The sequence below is a fragment of the Canis lupus genome, chromosome 18 (assembly GCF_003254725.2).
Source record: "Canis lupus dingo isolate Sandy chromosome 18, ASM325472v2, whole genome shotgun sequence".
Taxonomy (NCBI): domain Eukaryota; kingdom Metazoa; phylum Chordata; class Mammalia; order Carnivora; family Canidae; genus Canis; species Canis lupus.
Genome location: NC_064260.1, coordinates 44,072,837 through 44,088,925, shown reverse-complemented (window position 1 = coordinate 44,088,925; position 16,089 = coordinate 44,072,837). Strand labels below are relative to the sequence as shown.

At 49.9% G+C, this 16,089-nt stretch overlaps 1 protein-coding gene and 1 long non-coding RNA gene across 11 annotated transcripts in view; one reads left to right on the top strand and one right to left on the bottom strand.

Annotated features, from left to right (window-relative positions):
• PRDM11 (PR/SET domain 11) overlaps positions 1–16,089 on the top strand; it is a 93,521-nt gene that overhangs the window by 16,117 nt on the left and 61,315 nt on the right. The window lies entirely within an intron of this gene.
• LOC112663270 (uncharacterized) lies at positions 547–15,742 on the bottom strand. Of its 7 annotated transcripts, none has more exons than XR_007403390.1 (5): positions 15,131–15,742; positions 14,942–15,042; positions 14,716–14,806; positions 2,885–3,057; positions 547–1,177 (listed from the first exon to the last, which is right to left on the bottom strand). It is a non-coding gene; the product is annotated as an uncharacterized LOC112663270 (long non-coding RNA). The 7 variants fall into 7 exon arrangements; XR_003139118.3 differs by having other exon boundaries at positions 14,716–15,042; positions 15,131–15,170; positions 15,254–15,742; XR_004806519.2 differs by having other exon boundaries at positions 547–846; positions 1,104–1,177; positions 2,880–3,057; positions 14,716–15,742.

Here is a 16,089-nt window from a genome sequence, read left to right as displayed (position 1 = left end):
CGCTCTGAGCCAAAGGCAGACACTCAACCACTGAGCCACCCAGGTGTCCTCTTATTCCCCTTTTATGGAGAGGTACCTGAAGGCACAGAAAGGAAAAGAATGCCCCCTCCCCCAATGACACAGCTGTAAGTGGTGAGGCAACCATCCGCAACCAAGCGGTCTCACCCCGGAGCCCCCATTCCCCAAGTTATCCACCACACTGCCTCTTGGAGTGGATTTCCAGGGTGGCTCCCACCCTCTTGTTTGCTTCGTTCACTCACTGAGTGTGTGTTGAGCCCCTGCCGGGTACCAGGGACCATCGTGGGCCCCAGGGAACTTGGGACAGAGGTCCCACCCCAGTCCCCCATCTTTTTTTTTTTTTTTTAATTTTTATTTATTTATGATAGTCACAGAGAGAGAGAGAGAGAGAGAGGCAGAGACATAGGCAGAGGGAGAAGCAGGCTCCATGCACCGGGAGCCTGATGTGGGATTCGATCCCGGGTCTCCAGGATCGCGCCCTGGGCCAAAGGCAGGCGCCAAACCGCTGCGCCACCCAGGGATCCCCCAGTCCCCCATCTTGCCTGAGGCCAGGTTCTCAGAGGATGATGTCTTCACAGCCCTGTGGCCTTGGCTGCACAGGCCGTGACCTCAGATATCAGCTAGGACAGGGAAGGCGCCTGGGTGACACAGGCTGGCCGCAGGTCTGAAGAGTAAGCGCCTTGCCCTTTGAGCAGGGCCCCCGCCACCCAGCTCTGGCACACTGTTGCCACGTGGAGCCACCTGCCTGCTGTTGCCAGTTCTTCCGATTTTCCAGCAAAGCTGAACATTGGGTCTTTCCATGAAATCTTGTTTTTTCAGAGTTGGCAACTAAGGCAAAAATAAAAATTGGAAAAGATAAACCCAAGACAAAAACCAGGCACCAGTTTGTAACCTGTGGATTCTTTCTTCTGCTGCCTTTCTACAGGCCTGTCTCTGGTCGAAGCAGGTTCTAATGATCCCCCCAGGGCCACCTCTGTCAGGAAGTCCCTCCACTACCTGCCATGAAGCCCCTAGCCCACCCCCTGATTGTAGTTTGTCACCCCCCATGCTAGACTGCCACCTGGCATTAGTGGAAAAAGCATGACCTTTGACTTGGATAGATTCCAGACAGCTGCTGTGCAGCCTTGTTCAAGGCACTTGTCCTCTCTGAGCCTGTTTCCTGTGTGAAAAACAAGTAAAGTAGAACTGTACTCATTAGGTTTTTGAAAGGGTTTTAAAGACAGTAAAGACAGAAACTCAAGTCGATCAGGATTAGGCAAAAATGGATTTTATGGGCTCAGCAAAGTGCAAAGTCCAGGGTCCTGTTCAGCTTCAGGAACAGTTGGATCCAGGGCTCACACAGTGTCCTCAGGACTCAGTCTGTTCCTCTTACTCTGCTTGCTTCTGTACCGCCTCCCCTCCTAGGCAGGCTGGTGTTTGCGAGTGTATGTGGTGCCACAGTGGCCGGCTGCCAGCAGATCCATAGTAACGTTCCATTCTTTCCCAGCAGATTTCTCCAAAGCCCCAAAATTGCCCCTCGTGACTGGCTGGGCCCTTTACCCTTGCCTGCAGTGTTCACTATGACTTGCAGACTCGAATGCTGATTGGTTGGTCCTATCCCAGAATGGAGCATTTGGAAAAGGGGATTCTCCAAGGACACCAGGGTCCTTTGTGCCAGAAAGGGGATAGATGCTAGCAGGAAAACCTACAGACATTCTACTCAGGCTGCAAGTCTCATGAGGGCGGGGACCTAGTTCACCCTGGGGTTCCCAGCACCTAGGACAGTGCCTGGCATGTGAGGAAGTCAAGAGTGAATGAATGGATATCCTCCACAGTGCATGCAGACACCTGGCACAGAGCCTGGCATCAGCCACGCGGTGCCCCTCCTGTCTCCTTCCTGGAGGGCTGGGATAAAGGTTTTTCATCCTCGCCCGCTTCACCTGTCTGGTGCAGTGTCATGGTTCTGCACCGGCTGCTTGGTACTGAGCTGGCTAGCTCCTCTGGGGAGGCCCCAGAACACCCGTTTGTTAGGGCAAGCTTGACAAACAGTAAATATAATCATCGCTGATCACACCACCTTGCATTCACAGGTATCATTCTCCGAAATCATCTCATTCTTTGCTTCTCTACTGCCTGTGTCCACATAATTTATGTTTGTTACTGTTTGGCGACCGAGCTACAGATAGAGCTCCGATGTAAAAAGGGGCTGTAATCCACCCTCTGGGGTCGTGGGGGAGGATTAGGCGACAGAATGAAGAAGTGGAACACCTGGGGACAGGGCTGGCAGAAAGTGGGGGTTCAGGCAAGGCCAGGTTCCCTGTGAATGCCTTCAAGTCAAGGTCTCAGTCTGAGCCTTCCCATGGATACCTTAGTAAATGGCCGCTGAGGACACGCAGAGAGACAAACAGACACACCTATACATGCACACATATGGTTAGGGAAGAACCCCAATCTGATGGCCAAGACTCTATGGGTCGGCAGGACAATGACTCCGGTGCAGTAAATAGCAGGATCATCACATGGTGGCCTTGGTTACTGCACCCCCAAGTCCCACAGGGTGACACAGTGGACCCAAACGGTGACTGTGTGGACCGTGGGTTACACAGCATCGGAAGAACTCGGGGGCCGGCACCTTGGGTAGCCAGTGCTGAACAGGCCGGTTCCACTTCTCTGGGGCTGAGCACCATGCTGCGGTCGCTTTAACCTACTTATTACCTATGTGACAAGCTACTGAGATGACTTGGGGTCAGAGGCTGGTGAGGCCTTAACAGTTTACATACTCAGCAGGGACACTCAGGACCCTTGGGGGACCGCCTGGCCCATCACACACACACACACACACACACACACACACACACACACACACGGGCATGCACGCACACCTTACTTGTCGAAAGACGGGGTGGCGGCCTGGCTGCTGATGGTGAGCTCCTGTGGGAGGTCTTCATCACGCTTGGTGCTGACACGTACCGTGGCTTTGAGCACCTTGCAGTTTCCAAGGGTACTTCCCAGCTTTTCTGTGTGTGTGCATCACCTAGGGCCGTCTCTGGTGCAGGAGGCCTAGGAGAGGAGCACAAGACTGAATTTTATTTATTTATTTATTTATTTATTTATTTATTTATTTAGTTTTAAGATTTTATTTATTCATGAGAGGCTGAAGCAGAGGCAGAGGGAGAAGCAGGCTCCCTTTGGGGAGCCTGATATGGGACTTGATCCCAAGGCTCCGGGATCATGACCTGAGCAAAGGCAGACGCTCCACCACTGAGCCACCCAGGTGCCCCAGGACTCTGCATTTCTAAGTGCCAAGTGATGCCCCTACTGCTGGTCTGGACCACACATTCAGAAACAAGGATTTAGGTGACTTTTGAGGTTTCTTTTAATTTTGAGATGCCGGGCAGGACTGGATGAATAGAATAAACAGCCAGTGAGAAGGGCAGGGGTGGGAAGGAGCAGTGAGGGAGGAGGAGGAGGATGAAGAAGAGACTGCAGGAGAGATAAAGGCACAGTGCCAGGTCCACTGCCCCCCCCCCCCACCAGACTCCCTCCATAGGCCTTCCCCTCTGGTCTCGTGATGTAGAGGGACTCCTTTCCTTGGAGTCAGAACACCACATGGGGTTTCACCAGGGCCCCACCTTGCTAATTGGAGGCTCTAGCCCCATGGGGCGGGCTAACTGTAGGTTTGAGAATGTGCAGGACACCCTGGGCCGGGGACAGAGAAAGGAGGGCCTGGAGAGGGGCAGCCCGGCACAGACCGTGGTGGTGGGTTCCTATCTCCTACCACCTTCCTCTGGGAGGCCCTGAGCAAGTTGCTCCCACTCTGGGCCTCAGTTTCCTAGCGAGGAAAGGAGGGTCTTGAATCTAGCAATCTGGATACAGGCTTTCAGCTCCGACAGCCTAGAGGAGGCAGTGGGATGCGAAAGCTCACTTTACCCAGCCCTACTCCTTAAAACCCACAGGGGCCTTGGGTGCGGATGGCTTCAACTCCCTACCCTGCCTGCCCTCTTCATTAGCATCATGGGGGAGGGGACCTAAGGAGCTGACCAAACTAGAGGTCCTGTGGGTGGCCAGCTTCTGCCATACCGGGCAGGCGGGCAATCCAGGCAGCATGGCCCTGACCATCCTTAAATGCATCTACACATTCAGGTCACTTATACTCATGACCTCCTACCTTCCTGCTTCATCATTTGCAAGTGCAATCTCCTTGAGGCCCTGGAAGCCTCAGCCCAGAGACCACCCCCCCCACACCGGCACACACCCCCTTCTCCGCAAGCCATATTTGTCTGTGCTCAACTTGATATCTGGTATCTTGGAGCTAGGTCAGCCTCGGGGAATTCATGTGGACTTCAGAGTTCCCTTCCAGGGGGTCAGCAGGTGCTAAGGAGGAGCCCCCTCTGCCTACCCTCCCTCCATCAGCAGATGCCTTCTCCCCTTCTGCTCCCTGCCTGGGAGGTGGCAGGGCAGCCTACAGCTTGTTTTTTAAACTGTTAATACTAACATGCCTTTCAAAATTTGTTGTTATACAAAGCGAAGAGTATAATAAATTTCCTCCATAATCAATAACTCATAGGCATTACTAATCTATTTTTAAAATCAGAAATGCATGCATCTGGTGGAAAGCTCCATAAGAGGTAAGGCCCTTTCCTCCGCTAGCCCTCAGTCCCAGGAACAGCGGCTGTCACAGCTCAGAACTCTTTTGTGCAGACGCGAGCACGTATAAATGTGTATATCCTTTCTATTTTATTAAAATAGGGCATGTTTATTTTATATAACATTTATACAGCTTGCTCGCTTCGTGTCAGACGCCATTCTAAGTATACGGCAAATATTAACTCATTCAGTCCTCCAAACAGCCTTAGGTGCTATTCGCCAAAGCACAGAGAGGTTAAGGAAGGCCCCCAGCATCACACAGTGGTAAGTGAAGCTTGAGAGTAGAACCTAGGGAGCTGGGTACCGAGATCTATGCTCTTAGCGACCCCTTGCTGCTGCCTCTCTAATGATGCAGATGGTCTTTACCTTGGTTTTGTTTTCACCACCAATTACATAATCCATTCAACAAATGTTTATCGTGCACTCACTTTGCACCAGGCACTGTCCTACTTGCAGGGGATTCAGCAATAAATGGAAGATAAATATCTCTGCCTTCCTGGCGTTTGCATTCTGGTTGGGGAGGCAGAGGGCGAATAATATAAATGAGTACTACATCAATGTGATGGTGAGTCGAGCTCAGGAGAAAAGCCAAGCAAGAGGGATAGGACCCATCAGGGGATTGCAGTTGTATCTAGGTGGCAGAGAATGTGACCTTGAATTAAGACCTGAAGGGAGTGAGGGAGTGAGCCCTGCAGGTATCTGGGGGAGGAGCGTTCCCAGCAGAGGGAACAGCCAGTGCAAAGGCACAAGATGGGAGCACTGTCATGTTGCTGGTTGAGCAAGGTGGCCCCTCTGGCAGTGGTGGGAGTGAGGGGGGCACAGTAGGAAAGAGGTCACAGAGGGCAGACTGTGTCACTCTGGAGAGTTTGCTGTTGGCTGAGCTTTGCTCTGTGGAGGGTTTAGAGCAGGGGACCATTTGATCTGACTGGTTAACGGGGCTGGAGAATGGACAGCAGGGGCAGAGTGGCAGCAGGGAGACCATCAGGCTGCTGCTGCAGCCCTTCAGGCCAGAGGGAGAAGTGGCTCAGACCACGCTGGTGGAGCCCTTGTTCCATGACTTTCCTTCTTTGGAACAGCTGCCTGTTGTCCAGAGACCCCATTATTTATTTAACTGGCCTCCAGATGGACTCGTTGGTTATTTCCAGTCTTTTGCTATTCTAGATAGTGCTGCCGTGAAAAGTCTTAGACGTTCATCTCAGTGAACTTCCTAGAAGTGCAATGGCAGGATAGAGGATTATGTGCATCTTTTAAAGGTTCCCAGGCTTATACCACTCTCCTTAAATACACCAGCTTACATTCCCACCAGCGTGCGAGAGTGCTTGGGGTACAGCTTCAGGTCAGGCCTTGGGCTGAGGGGAGAGCATGGCTGGGGTGAGATGCTGTAGGCCCTCCTGGTTTGCTCTTTGGAGATCAAGGCACCATCAAGGCGGACCCTTTAGAGAGGCGCAGCCAGAGTTTGGGACACAGCCGGAGCTGGTAGGTGGGTGGTGTGCATGGTGATGGCCGCATGTCATAGAGACCTGTCCTGGAAGGGCCTGAGTGATACAGGAGCCTAACAGGAAGTGCAGAAGTAGGGAAGGTTCCAGGAGCAGCTGATTCCATCGACTGCCCAAGTCCACATCTCTGAGATGTTGTCCCGCACCAACTAGTCCTCTGATTCTCAGACACTAGCTGGTGTCCCACGGCTCACTGCAGTTCTGAGACTAACCACCCAGAGTCAGCACTGAATTTACAGATCGAAGGCTCAGTCCCACAAGACTGTCCCCATTTGAGACACCAGTTGCAGGTCCTGGGACACCCATGTTTCTGACCAACACATATCAGTGGTTTCCACAACCTCCTTCTCAGGTTCTATAATTTGCTAGAATGACTCAGAGAACTGAGGAAAAGTGCTTTACTGACAATCATAGTTTACTATAAAGGATACAGGCTAGATGGAAAAGATGAACTTGGGTAAGGTAGATGAGAAGGAGCATGGAGCTTCCATGCCCCCTCCTTGTGCACCCTGCCCCCCAGCACTGCTACCTCTTTCCACCCAGAAGGCTCTCTGAATCTTTTTTTTTTTAAGGTTTTATTTATTCATTCATGAGAGACAACAGAGAGAGAGAGAGAGAGGTGGACATATAGGCAGAGGAAGAAGCAGGCTCTCTGTAGGGAGCCTGAGGCAGGACTCAATCCCAGGACCCTGGGATCATGACCTGAGCCAAAGGCAGATGCTCAGCTGCTGAGCCATCCAGGTGCCCTGAGGATCTCGGAATCTTTTTTTTTTTTTTTTAAGATTTTATTTATTTATTCGTGAGAAACACAGAGAGAGAGAGAGAGAGAGAGAGGCAGAGACACAGGCAGAGGGAGAAGCAGGCTCCATGCGGGGAGCCCGACTTGGGACTCTATCCTAGGTCTCCAGGATCATGCCCTAGGCTGTAGGCGGCACTAAACCGCTGAGCCACCGGGGCTGCCTGGCTCTCCGAATCTTGATCAAGAATTTTTTGAGGCAACTTATCGAATGAGAGAAAATATTTGCCAATCATCTATCTGAGAAGAGATTCATATCCAAAAGATATAAAGAACTCATATGATTCAATAGCAGAAAACCAAACAATCTGATTAAAAAATGGGCAGAGGAGCTGAATAGACAGTTTTCCACAGAAGACATACAGACTAACAGGTAAATGAATAAACATCACTTGGTCATCAGGGAAATGAGATGTTCCGACACTTGTCAGAATGGCTAGCATCAGGAGGGAGAGAGAGAATAAGCCCTGGCCAGGAGGACGGGAACCTTGGTGCACTGCTCTGGAAATACGAATTGGTGCAGCCACTGTGGAAGATGAGACAAAGCTTCCTCAAAAAAATAGGGGCACCTGCGTGGCTCAGATGGTTAAGCATCTGCCTTTGGCTTGGGTCATGATCTCAGGGTCCTGGGATCAAGCCTCACATCCGCTCCAGGCTCAGCAGGGAATCTGCTTCTCCATCTCCCTCTCCCCTTGCTCATGCTTTCTCTCTTTGTGTATCTCTCTGTCTCAACTGAATAAATAGACTCCTTAAAAAAAATTAAAAATAGAAATACCATATGATCCAGCAATTCCACTTCTGGGTGTTTACCCAAAGAAAATGAAAATGCTAATTGGAAAAGCTGTCTGCACCCCTATGTTCACTGCAGCACTATTTGCAAGAGCCAAGGCTTGGAAACAAGCTAAGTGTCCATGAACAGATGAGTGAGTAAAGAAGACGTGGTAGAGATAGCGGAGTATTATTTATCCATATAAAAGAACGAAATCTTGCCATTTGTGACAACATGGATTGACCCTGAGGGCATTATGCTGAGTCAAATAAGTCAAAGACAAATACTGTACGATCTCACTTACCTGCAGAATGAAAACAAAACCAAACCAAGTTCATAGACCCTGAGAACAGACTGGTGATTGCCAGCGAGGGGCGGGGGTGAGGTGAAGCGAAATGCATGGAAGGGAGACAGAAGGTACCAACATCTAGTTATAAACTAAGTCCTGGGGATGTGATGCACAGCCTGGTGGCTATAGTTAATAACACTGTATTGCATAGTTGAGTTGTTAAGAGAGTAGATCTTAAGTGTTTTCATCACAAGAAAATGAATTCTGTAACTATGACAGATGTTAATTTACTGAGATCATTTTGCAGTATATACAGATATGAAATCATTATGTGGTAGACCCGAAACTAATATGCTGTTGTAGGTCAATTATACCTCAATTTAAGAACCAAAGGATTTTTGTAGACCTCACTCTCCAGGCCCCTTCCCCTCCCAGGAGGTCAGCAGGTGGGCCCGGAAGTTCTAACGTTCTAATCCTGGGTTCTGGGGTGACCAGCCCTATCCTGAGGCTCTGTAGGGGCCCCGCCCTTAGTCACTCACTAACATACACTCAGGTGAGCTAGAAAGGGGCAACAGACACTCCTATTACTTGGGAAATTCCAAGGGTTTTAGGTGCTCTCTGCCAGGAACTGGGGACAAAGAACAAATATATTACTTATTATACCACACCTTCCCTCTGCTCCACTGTGTTAGCTTCATCTTGAGGGTGCTTTGCACAACATGGCTGCATGCTTTCTTGGTCAAGTCATGAAACTGAAGTCCTTTTCTTCCCTTGGATGGGCCTAAGTAGGTCAGGTATCTGACCTTAGAAGGGGAATGTCAGGTGCTGACTAGTCAAAGTCCAGGTTCCTGATCTAATAACTGGGGAGGAGGATGGTCTTGCAGTGGTCTTGTACCACTGTCTTTGATTAGTTGGAGTGCGCACCTGGAGCTGAGGGTAGGCCCAGCTCCTCCTGGATCTCTGTAGGTCCTGGGAGAGAGGTGTCCCACCTGAACAATGTCCTGTTCTTTTAAGGGGGAGGAGGAAATGGGATCCAAGTAAGCCACCAGCAGTGTCTACTCTGAGAGCAAACATGGGAAAAAGTTGACTCATGAACTTTTACATTGCTTCTCCCGACATCTTTTCAAAATCTTATCAATGATGGGGTCAGCCTGTTACCTTTAACAGGTTCTGCAGGAGGGACCACCTTGGGAGAATGTGTTCCACTGCCCACCCCCATCCCCCCACCCCTGGCCAGCTGTGCTCAACTGCTCTGCAGATGAAGGCCTGAAACCCAATTGTGAGCCTCGCTGGCTGGACCCCAGTTCCTCCAGCTGCAAAATCAGGGGCTATACTGGGTCCCAATTTCGCCCATGAGAGTTCTTTGCCCTTAGGACCCCTGCAGATATTTTCCTTTGTTTCTACTAACATATAAATACATATGGAAAAATGCACATATTATAGAAGTGTGGCTCAATGTATTTTCACAAACTCGTACACCCGGTGGACCAGCACCAAGATTAACAGAGCATGACCGGCATCAGACAAGCCCCTTCCTTATCCCTTTTTCATTCTTCCCAAGGGTTACCATGGACACTTCTAACTAATACCATAGTTTTGCCCTTTTTTTTTTTTTTTGACTTTACATGAATGGAATTATACAGTATGTCCTCTTTGGAGTCTCGTTTCTTTTCTCGCATCGTGACTACATACGATAGCAGATAGTGTGGTTTGGTTAGTCTCATTTCTGCACAGTAATTGACCCACCGAGCTATTTTGTAAACATAAAGAAGCTTAATGAACATTTACAGTTCCCTGAAATCAGCAGGACAAATGAATGAACGTGCCAGATCTCTCTGCTTTTGCTTATAGGAGGATAGCAACTAACCAGTATGTTAACCCTGGTTATCACCTACCAGCATGTCTAGGAAAAACTAGGAAAATGAATGAATATATATTTTTTAAATTTATTTATTTATTTTAGAGACAGAGGGAGAGGGCAGTGGGGAGGGGCAGAAGGCGAGGTAGAGTCTTAAGCAGACTCCCCACTGAGCACAGAGCCGGACACGGGCTGGATCTCATGACCCAGAGATCATGAGCTAAGCTGAAACCAAGAGTCCGATACTTAACCAACTACACCATGCGGGCACCCCGAAAAATGAATGAGTTATTATACGATATATTTAGTCTTTTCGGTAGACAATATCTTTTAAAATGGGGATCATAAGAAAAAGAAAAATAGAAGTCTTTCGTGGTAGAAATATCGGGGCTCTTACTGATCCATCAATCGATTTGCATTCATTCATCAAATGTGCAACAGATGCCACTTATATGCCTGGGGTTCAGTCTCTAATTTGGAGTCCTTCTTCCTCCCAACCAATTGGTTGAGTCTCAGCATCCAGTGACAAGTGGGTGAGGGTGTCGGAACCTTAGACATTGTCTTTAGCAATTTCTAAGTTAAAGGATTATAAAGAGTTCCTTTAAAGAGTGACTTTTTTCTCATAAGCAAAAAGAAGGGGAACTCTTTCTCTTTAACACACTGTGCCAACTAACCACACGTGATCCCGCAGAATATATTTTCCTAGACCTGTGTGTGCAAATCCATGTGTATATGTATTTCTAAAATGGAGTTATTTTGTATCTATCTTTTCACAGTTTTCATCTTTAAAAGCAGATTTTATTGGGACGCCTAGGTGGCTCAGCGGTTGAGCGTCTGCCTTCAGCTCAGGTCGTGATCCCGGGGTCCTGGGATAAAGTCCCCCATCAGGCTCCCCACAGGGAGCCTGCTTCTCCCTCTGCCTATGTATGTGCCTCTCTCTGTGTCTTTCATAAATAAATAAATAAAATCTTAAAATAAAATAAAAGCAGATTTTATTTTCTAGAGAAGTTCTAGATTCACAGTAAAATGAGGGGAAAGCATAGCATTCTCACAGTCTCCCTGGCCCCACATACCCACGATCTATCTCCTCTGCTATGGGAGAGTGCCCAGAGTGGTACGTTTGTCACAACTGATGAACCTGCACCGACACGTCATTATCACCCAGAGTCCGTGGTTTACATCAAGGCTCCCTGTTGGTGCTGTACATTCTGTGGGTTTGGACAAATGCATGATGACACGTATCCACCATTACAGTGTCACACAGAGTAAGTTTCACTGCCCTACAAATCCTCTGTGCTCTGCATATTCATCCCTCTCTCCTGCTAACCCTGGGTGACCACCGAACTTTTTACTGCCTCCACAGTTTTACCTGTTTCCAGAATGTCATATAGTGAGAATCATCCAGCAGGGAGCCTTTTAAATGATCTTTCACTTAGTAACTTTCATTTTTCATTAACAATATGTTGAGCATGTGTTTCCATATCAATAAATATTCTTCTAAAGCATTGTTAATTGCTGTCTAATATTTCACCATGTGCTATATATTTTCTTTACTGTTTTCAAGGTGTGTTTCCCCTGCTGTGTGTTTTTTGTTTGTTTGTTTGTTTGCTGCTACTAAGAATAGTGTTGCAGAAGACAGCCTTGTAGGTAAATCTTTGCATACAGCTTAATTATGTCCTTAGGATAAACTCCTAGATTTGGGGTTGCTCCTACGAAGGTTTTGCTCATTTCAAGTCTTTTGATATGTATTGCCAAATCGCCCTCCAAAAAGTTCATACTGATTATTTTCCAACCAGGGGCGTGTATAGGGTATTTTCCCCCACTCTTGCCAACTTGGAATATTGCTGAGATTTTTAAATCTTTGCTAATAGAGGTAAAATGATGTTTATTATAATCTATATTTATTTGGTTATTAAATTTTGTGGTTTTCCATAAAGCATGTTGGCCATTTGTCTTTCTTTTACAAATTCCCTTTTAAGTATTATTTTCCTTTTTTTTCTGTTGGGATGAACATCTTTATAACAGACATTTTATTTATTTTTTTAAATATTTTATTTATTTATTCATGAGAGACAGAGAGAGAGAGAGAGAGAGAGAGAGGCAGAGACACAGGCAGAGGGAGAAGCAGGCTCCATGCAGGGAGCCCGATGCAGGACCCAATCCCAGGTCTCCAGGATCACACCCCAGGCCGAAGGCGGCGCAAAACCGACAAGCCACCTGGGCTGCCTGAATTCAATAACATTTTAAGACCATTTTATCATTTACTTCATCCTAAAAGTATTTATATACATTTATAAATCTGTCTTATGTATAAATTAAAGGCACATAATTTATTCCATCTAGAGGCAGTGCTTCTCGGGCATATAATTCAACGGTTCCCTGTAACGATTCCGTGTTCTTCCTCTATTTACCCCCATGGTTTACTATGAAGAACCGTGTTGGACCTTTCATTTTTCAAGCTGAGGAAACTGAGGCTCAGGGCAAGGCAGGAACTTGCTCAAGGTCACCTAAAAAGTTTACAGCACAGCCAGGACTGAAACCCAGAGCTCGGGATACCCAGCCCAGTTCACTGGGTGGCTTGGGCCAGCCCTCTAATCTCCTGTCCCTTGGTCATCAGAGGGAACAACACAGGATGCTGTGGTGGCACCGGAGCTGACCCTCGGATTCTCATGGGGCCAGCCGCTAGGAAAACCAAGTGGGCACAGATTCCCAGTCCTCAGGCCACACTAGCTGCCGGGCATTCCAGGACCCTGGCGCCCCGCCAAGGGTGAAAACAGAGCTGCTGCCCTCCTGAGCTGCATTCTGCCCCCCCACCTTGGGTTTGCATCTCATTGCTGGGTTTGCAACATGCCTAATCTCTGCATGTGCAGACTCAGAGGAGCCAGCTGAGAGGGAGCATTGCCAGCAGCTTGGAGTCCTCCCTGAGGCCTGCGGGCCAGCCCTCCCCCAAGCCCCTCAGTGGGCAAACAGGTCCAGAGCAGACTGCAGAAACAGTTGCTGGAGCTTCAGCCAGCTCAGGCTTCCCAGTGCCCGCTGAGATGGAACCAGTGAAGGATACTAGCCTGTGGTGTTCTCCCTCTCTTCCCCAGTGGAAGTCTTGCCACCACCCCCCACCACCACCACCTTCATTACAGACACAGGAAGCCCTAATGCACATCAGTCATGCAAATAAGGCTCGGTTCCGGTTCACCGCTTGGCAGCTGGACTGCTCCAAGAATGGAGGGAACTTAATCATGCAGTCAATAAATAAGCCTCAAATAATGAGTACTCTGAAAGCCATCGTATTTCCTTTTTTGCGCTAGCCGCCAGGAGGCTCAGCACTGAATGGGCGGCTAGATCACTAGCCATCTGACAACAGATTCTTGGTATAATTGGCATCAATCTTTCTCCATGAAATCTCTGTCCCATTGAGTATGTGTTTGTGTTACAAATCATCACGGTTCTTTTACGTGATGAAGGTGGGATGTAAGTGAAAAGTAAAATATGAAAGGAAATGGCCAGTAGACATCTCTATCTTGAGGTATAAATGAATGCTTTTCTCAGAGGGAATGGTTTTCCATTTAAGACTCAGAAAATGTCTGCATGTCTCTTTTCCTCTCCCTCCTTCTTCCCCTCCATCCCTTATTTTCTTACTCTTGCCTTTTCCCTCCTTCCCTTCCCCTTTCAGGTCTCTCCCCTCCCCCCCTTCCTGCTCACTCCCTGCCTCTGGGCGGCCAGTTTAATACTAATATCCTTTACAGACCCAGACCCGTAGCACTTGGCTCTTCCCAAGGCCTCGCCCCAGCCTTTACCTCATTTATTCCTTATGGGGATTACCTGGCAAACAGGATGATTTCCATTTTACCAATGAAGACAGAAAGGCCTGGCGAGTTTAAGTGATGTGTGTGTGCTCAGAGCATACACTTTAGGACTTCTTATCAGGTTCAGGTCCCGGACTCAGAATCTAATTCCATCGCAGTCTCTGCTGTACCTCACTGCCTCTCATTGCCAGCCTCACCCACTGGGCCACCCACCCTGCCCTGCTAAGATCAGTGAAAGCACCCAGAAGAGAAGAGGATTCGAAACAATAACCCGCCCACCTTGTCTTCCTTTCTGAGATCTCTTTTAGACTTGAGATTGTCAGTGGGGCCAGTAGGACATATTAAAGGGGGTGGTAAATTGCGACATGGGTCATTTGGCCGTTCATTTGGCCAAATATTGAGAATACACTGTGTGCTAGGCAAGGCTGAGACTAGGCTAAGGCAAGAAGTCACCTAAGTTGCCAAATTCAAGGATGTGTTCACTTTCAGGTGCCATTCCTGCCAAGGGCATGACCCAGAGAGGTGGGGTGCCTCCTTAAAGTTTATGCCCTAGCACCTTGCTGGTCTTTCACTAGTTCTTGCCCTGGTATCAGGCACTGTTACAAGTGCCAGCAATGCAGTTTTTTCAGTGGTGAGCAAAGGTGCCTGCCCTTGTGGAACTTATAATGTATTGTGGCAAACAAGTATTCATCAAATAATCATGCTAACAAAAGACTGTTCTAAGGCTGACAAGTGCCACGAGGTAAGGGACGCGGAGCTGGAGAGGGTATTATGGCTCAGGAGGTTGGGAGAAGAGAGGGAGGGCTGAAGGATCCGTGGGATTTTTTTTCAGGTGTGCTGCAAGTGGAGGACACAAGTTCACAGGTGCCATGGCAGGGTGGGGGTGGCATGGGGGTGGTGCTGGTGGAGGATGGAGGGGCCAGAGCAGGAGAAATACAAAATGGTCCCGAGCAGTCTTTTTCTAATAAAGTGCCACAGTCTGCAGATGACTGACTTAAAAAAACAAATCCAACCCAATGGAGAGAATTCAAAGCCACCCCTTAAGGAGGTCACGTATACCCACCTTCCTGATCAGCTTTCTTCAGGTGCAGATATGCAGAGACTGTGTCTAACTCTCTCCAAACTCATCTTCTTCCATTTCCGTACGGCAGCATCTATGATAGAATCTAACATTGGCCACATTTTCCAGATGAACAAACGGGAGCAGAGAGAAGCTGGATAACCTGCTGTCTCAGGCGGCCATGACAAAATGCCATAGACTGAGTGGCCTAACAAGATTTCTCTCTCACAGTTTTGGAGGCTGGGAAGTCCACCATCAAAGTGCCAGCCAGTTTGGTTCCTGGGGAGAGTTCTCTTCCTGGTTTGCACACTGATGCCTTCTCGTCCTCACCTGGTGGAGAGAGAGAGTGAGCAAGCGAGCTCTGGTGTCTCTTCCTCTTCTTAGAAGGGCACCAGCCCTATTGGGTTAGGACTCTAACCTTGTGACGTCATTGAGCCTTTATCACCTCCTCTCAGGCCCTGTTGCCAAATACAGTCACATTAGGGATAGGAATTGGGGTTGCGGGCGGGGGCACACGAATTCTCAGTCCACTAACACCCACCAACCGCTGGGATTTGCAGGCAGTGCTCCTTTCGGAGACCTGGGTCTCTAACCACCAGACCGAGCCACCTCAGGATGTGCTGTGTGTGAATGTTGCCCATCCAAGTGACAAGTGCTCCTGGGGCTGGAAGCGTTCCGTGATCCTTTACAAATAAATCCGTGAGACCTTGCCCAGACCCAGCAGCCGGGCTCGGGGGCGGCCTGAACCCACCCCAGGGTGATCCCGGTGATCCTTCCGGGAGAGGTTGGGCTGAGAGTGAGGCCCGGGGGCGAACCAGACCTGAAACATAACGCTTGAAGCGGGGTTCCCCTGTCTCCAATTTACTCGGAGCAGGTCCCCGGCTCCAGTCTAGGCTCCGTTAGGAATGGACTGCGTGACCTTGGGCAAGTCCCTGGACATCTTGGCATCTTCCTGCCCTAGGCTCCCGCCTCGGGGACCTCAACCCCGGCCCCCCACGGCGGGGGGCATTCCGTGGGCCGGGAGGGCGGCCCAGCGGCAGGCGCGGAGCCTGCCCCCCCCCCGCCCCCCGCCGGCCCCGCAGGTGCCCGGTCCCCACCCCCGGCCGCGCAGGTGGGGACGGGGCGGCGGGGGGCGGGCGCGGCGGCAGGGAGCCGAGTGCCCGGTGGCCCGCAGGCCGCGCCGCAGCCACGCCGAGTCCGCGGCGGCCGCAGGGAGGGCGCGCGGGGGGCCGCCCGCGCTCGCCGCCGACCCGCCCGGCCCCCACCCCCCCGCCCCGGCCCCCGCGGCGCCCCCCGGCCCGGCCCCGGCCCCGGCCCCGGCCCCGGCCCGCGGGGGGCTGGACTCCCGCCGGGCGGGCCCCTGGCCGCCGCCCCTCC